The following is a 6,000-nucleotide window of genomic DNA, read 5'->3' as shown; positions in this document are numbered from 1 at the left end:
CGTCTGGGTGGCTCAGCGGGTTAAAGCCTCTGCCTTTGGCTCGAGTCGTGACCCCAGGGTCCTGGGATTGAGCCCCGCATCGGGCTCTCTGCTCAGGGCGGAGTCTGCTTCCCCCTCGCTCTCTGACTACTTGTGATCTCTGTCAGATAAATAAATAAAGTCTTAAAAAAAATACTATGTCAGGGCACCTCGGTGGCACAGTTGGTTAAGCATCTGACTCTTGATTTAATCTCAGGTCGTGATCTCAGGTTTGTGAGCTCAATCCCCACATTGGGCTCCATGCTCAGGATGGTGTCTGCTTGGCACTCTCTCTCCCTCTGCCCCTCTCCCATCCCATGCACAGGTGGGTGCACTCTCTCCCTCAAATAAATAAATAAATATTAAAATTATTAAAAAACAAACACACTGGGTGGCTCAGTCGGTTGAGCATCTGCCTTCAGCTCAGGTCATTATCCCAGCCTCCTGGGAAGGAGTCCTGCATCTGGCTCGCTGCTCAGTGGGGAGCCTGCTTCTCCCTATGCACCCTCCACCCCTACTTGCGTTCTCTCTTTCTGTCTCTTGCTCACTCTTTCTCAAATAAAAAATAAAATCTTTAAAAATAAATAGATAAAAATAAAAAGCAAACACTATGTTTCACCTTCCTGGCTATGATAACAAAATTGTTATATCAGTTGTCATGGAAGTGATTTCAGTGAAATGATAAAAATGTCATAATATTAAACATGTTATTTCAAATATTCAAAACTGTTTTGAATCTCCTGTGTACCCTTAGGTCTGGTCAGGAAGAGCCCTTGCACAGGGCCTCAGGCTCTAGAGGGCCCTCTCTGGCCCTCATCTGACTGGGTCTTCCCCGTGGGGGAGGAGTCTGCACTGCTGAGTGGCGGTGCCCACCAGTCGGCCTTCTAGGGTCCACTCGGTACCCATAGGCCTGAGACCTCCCTTCCTAAATGACCTCGAGCTGTCTTCCAGGGTCTGTTTGGGCTTTTTTGCCAGGTCTGTCCTCCTGAGGAGAAATCATGCTACCTGTGTGTATACCCTTAGGCCTGGAGTTGCTGAGGGGTACCTATTTATAAAAGTATAGACCAGGTGTCAGCAAACTACTGCCTGTGGGCTGAATCCAGCTAACGCTTGTTTCTATAAATAAAGTTTTATTGAAACACAGCCACACTCATCTGATTACAGATTGTCTATGGCTGCCTTTGTGCTGAAATGCAGAGTTGAGTAGCTGTGACAAAGACTGATGGCCCACAAAACTTGAAATATTTACTATCTGGTATTTTATAGAAAAAGTTGGCTGGCCTCTGGTCTAGACAGAGCTAGCCTCGTGTGCAGACTGCAAAATTCCTGTATGTGAGACCCTCTGAGGTGTGTCTAAGCCAGGGGTGTGGAGAGAAGGATGTTGGCTGGAGACAGACCTGCCTCTTGCCACAATATTTTGGCTAGAACTTTGAAGAATCCAAGAATTCTCGGTTTAAAATTCAAACTTCACCTTCCACATTTTTATGTTTGTCAAAGAAGGTAGATAGAATATATTTTATTTACCAGTTTGTTAGCTTGTTTATGACTGTAAAATGTATGGACATATCATACTTGGATGTCTATTTGTACCCTTCCCCTGGGCCCTACAAATGTTAGAAGAAATGTTAAACCCTGGGGTACAGGGTTAGGGTTTAAAGTAGGAGGCCACAGAGGCCCCAGTAAATAATCACATAAAGTAATATAGAATTATAAAGTGTAGAAGTGCTTTTGGGTCTTATATGGATTGTTCAAAAACCTTGCTCCAAATTTCACTTGTCCAAATTAAACCAAAAATGCTGGAACACACCTGCCAGCTTTGTAGGAAGTTCCAGATCTTTCATTCGAGGCTTCGCCTACCTCTCTACCTCTCCCTGTCTTCTCCCCTGACTCCCTACCCCAGAGTTACACTGCCCCAAAGTGAGGGGGATATGGCTATAAATCCCATACCTAAGTCCAGCTGTCCTGCTATATGATTGCATCTTTGAGCCACCAGGTGTTGCCATTGACACTGGTCTTCAGACAGAAAGATGCTATGGTCCTTGCTATATGGTCCCGCAAGGGAAGGCCAACCCAGTCTCTCAGTGGTCAGCTCAGCCACTGGTGTGCCTTGCATGGTGCAGCAGGTGTTGTTGGTGCCTCGCCCACATCGCAGTGCTCACGGACTGTACTTGGAACTTGGAACATGAAGGCTTTCTCATGGCCTCCATGCAGTGCAGGCTGGAAATGCCAGGGGAGCAGATGTCTGCCAGTGGTCATTGGGTATCTTACCCTTATGGAGGGATAACTGTGAGGCAGGCTTTACACTGTTTCTCAGAGATCCTTCAGCAGAACTGAAACCAGTTTTCTGGAGCAGAAACACCCTCGAAAATGTACCCCATATTGACTTCTTTCACTTCCATGTTTTAGTGCCAAATTCTCCCCTAAGTGCTTCCTGGAATTACCTTCTGAGTGAACCACCTATACTCAAATCCTTGTCTCAGTGTCTGATTGTGGGGAACCCTGTCTGGAACACTTGGACCTCCTCGTGGCTCATATCCTCCTTGTACATAGCATTGTGCCTCACTGCACAGGCTCCACACAGTATGGCATGGTGCCTGGGAGTTTCCCATCTCACCCACATGCTTTGCCCATACAGGCTTCTCCATGACTCCTTGGTCACTTGTCTTGAGTCCCCATCACCAGCCTGGATACCCTCTTATCTTGAGGTAATTATTTTGTTCCTGGAAGCTGTAGTGTTGCTTGTAAGCATGTTCATCTCCTTATTCTGGATCTTGGGCTTTGTGACTAGAGTGTCACTGACTTTCCTCCCTGAAGGCTCCAGAATCCTTTGTGCATATTGATTACTCTTCAGCACAGTTTCGTATTTTGCAAACCAAGAGTCTGAGGAGGTACAGCCTTGATTGGGTCTTCAGTACTGTGAAAAAAAAACAAACAAACCCACATTATGCTTTGGGAGAATGTAGTCAAGAGACCTGATTTGGATGGGATAGACTTGTAGAGAGTGTGCTATTGGATGTTGTGATCTAAAGTGATGACTAGGAATGAGACCTGAAGCTCTGAGTCAGGAAGGGACTTGATGCAACTGAACATCAGAGAGAAGACTCAGGCAGAGTCAGCAATTAGAATGGCAAGAAAGGAGGCTGGAACTGTTGGCATTGGCCAAATCTTGTAGGGCCTCCGGCCATGGAAAGGATTTTGGTTATTGTCCAAAGAGCAATGAGATGCTTTGAAGGGCTTTAAGAGGGTCAGATTTGGGGGAGGTATTTTGTGATTAAGAATTGCATTTTAGAATGTGGTGTGAGACAGAAGGAGGAATAGAAGAGGAGAGATGCTTTTGGGGGGGGTGTATGGGAGAGCTGAAGCCAGTCACATTGTTGCAATAGAGTGAAGACAGTAGAAGTGCAAACAAGAGAGCCGATCAAGACAGATTTTGGAGGCAGAATTCATAGGATTTGGTAACAGACTTGAACTGGGTGGTGAAGGAGAATGAATTATTTTCTAAAATATTTTAGGGGCTCAGTCAGTTAAGTGTCTGACTCTTGGTTTCGGTCCAGGTCATGATCTCAGGGCTCTGAGTTTGGGCCGCATGTCAGGCTTCCCACTCAGTGCAGGGTCTGCTTGATATTCCCCCCTCCCTCCCTTCCTTCTGTTCCATCCCCTCCCCCCAATCCGCTCTCTCTAAAATAAATTTAAAAACTCTTTAAAAAAAAAGATATTTTATATGGGTAAGATTGATAAAATGTAAATGCCTAGAGGGACAAACATGAAAAGAGGGAATCAGACTTAATATAAGGCCATTAGGAGTGGAGGGGACTGTGGCAAACTAGAGGTGGCATGGTCTCCCTTGAAGGGGTAGCTGCTGGCTGGCTCTAACCAGTTGTTGTCATGTGGTGAAATGGGTTTCATGGTGTCAGATTTTCGGGCTTTTCAGGAGATGCTGCAATCTGTATTCTAATGTGAAATGTCCGTATCTCTCCCTGTTAGCAACTAGATCAAAATCCTAAAGAACACGGGGCTAGCCATATATAACACATCTGCAGGCAGCATCTGGCTCCTGGGCAGCTGCGTCTTGCTTGAGATATTTTCCTACACTCCGTCTTCCTCTAGAAGAATTTCAGAAGTAACTGTACTCTGTGACACAAAATATTTTAAAATTTAGGGATGCTGAGAAGAAAAAAAAGGATATGTTAATTTGGGCTAAATCTTGGGAGATACTGATGATCTCAGCTCACACGGTCTGTCAGCAGGGCTCAGGTGATGGGCTGAGGCTGAGATCTGTGGAAATAAACTTAACCTAATTTAGAGCAGATAGCAGGAAGTGCTTTCGTCTTAAAATAGACCATTCCAGACCATGATAGTCTGAGACACTTGAGGTAGACAGAAATCAAGGCTCTCTCCACCTTGTTTCCCCCTGAGCTTAGAGATCAAGAGTCCATAAACCTTTTAAAGAATGAGTGGACGAGTGTATATTTTATTTATGAATCCATATGCAATTAGAGAAAGTATTCATATAGGTTTATAATAGCATCTTTGACTTGATTTTGTTTTTGAGCCTTAAATGGAACTTACCCTCAAACTTTGAATTTTTTTCATGAGGTCATTTTGAAGTGAAAGGTGTCATGCAATTAATTTCTTTGGTGTTGTATTCAGCGGCATTTGTCTGTTTCTGTGCTTGGTTTAATCTAATTAATAATTTATCCTTATATACAACTATATAAGAAAGCAGGTGTTTTTAAGAGTTTACAAGAAAGCTCAATGACTGAGCCTATCTTGGCTTCGTAATAGTATTTGAAACAGTAAGATCTTAACTTTGACCTTATTTTCTGTAATGCATTCATAGGTAGGGGGAAAAGCTTAGAAATGGTTACCTTGAAGTCAGTCATTGGAAATAGAAGGCATTATTGCATTATTGATTGCTGAATAAAGTTGATCTCTTTGCTGTCTCTCAGAGATTCATTTTACAGAACGAAAAAAAAAAATAGACAAGAATTAGGATAGATGAGAATTAGGAGACTACAACCCAAAAAAGCCCAAGTGTCGAAACAAAGTACCTAAAAATATATCAGGAGACTTAAACACAGCTGGGGGTGGGGGGTTTGTGAGTGACTCAGTAGAACAAATAAGAATCATGAGGCTTAGGAGGACATGACAGCCATGGGAACTCGCCTTGGCTTACCTTGTCAACTGAGCCTGCCTCATCTGTGAGAAGAACATCACTGTGTGTGCTGCAGCTATGTATAAGGGCAACGTTGTTCCAGGAAACCATCCCACTCTTTGCAAATGTGGCGAAAGAGAGCAATTTCCAAATAAAGTTTCAGGCTTAGGTTGCTAATGATGATTTATTGTTAAGAAGATGTGTACTGGGGCACCTGGGTGGCTCAGTGGGTTAAATCCTCTGCCTTCAGCTCAGGTCATGATCCCAGGGTCCTGGGATCGAGCCCCGCATCGGGCTCTCTGCTCCTCGTGGAGCCTGCTTCCTCCTCTCTCTCTGCCAGCCTCTCTGACTACTTGTGATTCTGTTTAAAAAAAAATAAAAAAAAATAAAAAGAAGATGTGTACTGGTAAAGAAATTATTCTGTTATCATTTTGATGGTCCCTGAAATTCCTCTTTGATTTAATAAGTTCTGTGGAATTGTACATAACTCTTGTCTGGTGTGCTCTGGGAGTAACCAACTTCTACCTGTTTCTTCATTTCTTAGACACACAGACTAATGATGATGGACCTGTATTCCTTTTGACATTCTGACTTCTCTGTTAAGTGTTTGCAAAATAAATACAGAATTATATTTATTTCTTATTCTAATAGGGTCAGAACTCCAACCAGTCATTATTTTGATCTCCTGTATTTCCTATCACTCTTCGGGTTGATTGGGCTGTCCTTCTATTACACAGTGTTGGCTGTCACTCATATGCCTAATTTTAGATGGCAGCTGGATTGGACGGTCTAAGAGGCCTGTCTCACCATTCTGGTGTCTTGGTGCT

Source organism: Enhydra lutris, unplaced genomic scaffold (assembly GCF_002288905.1).
Source record: "Enhydra lutris kenyoni isolate GAN:26980312 unplaced genomic scaffold, ASM228890v2 scaffoldscaffold10, whole genome shotgun sequence".
Lineage (NCBI taxonomy): Eukaryota > Metazoa > Chordata > Mammalia > Carnivora > Mustelidae > Enhydra > Enhydra lutris.
Note: the sequence above shows the minus strand (reverse complement) of the source record.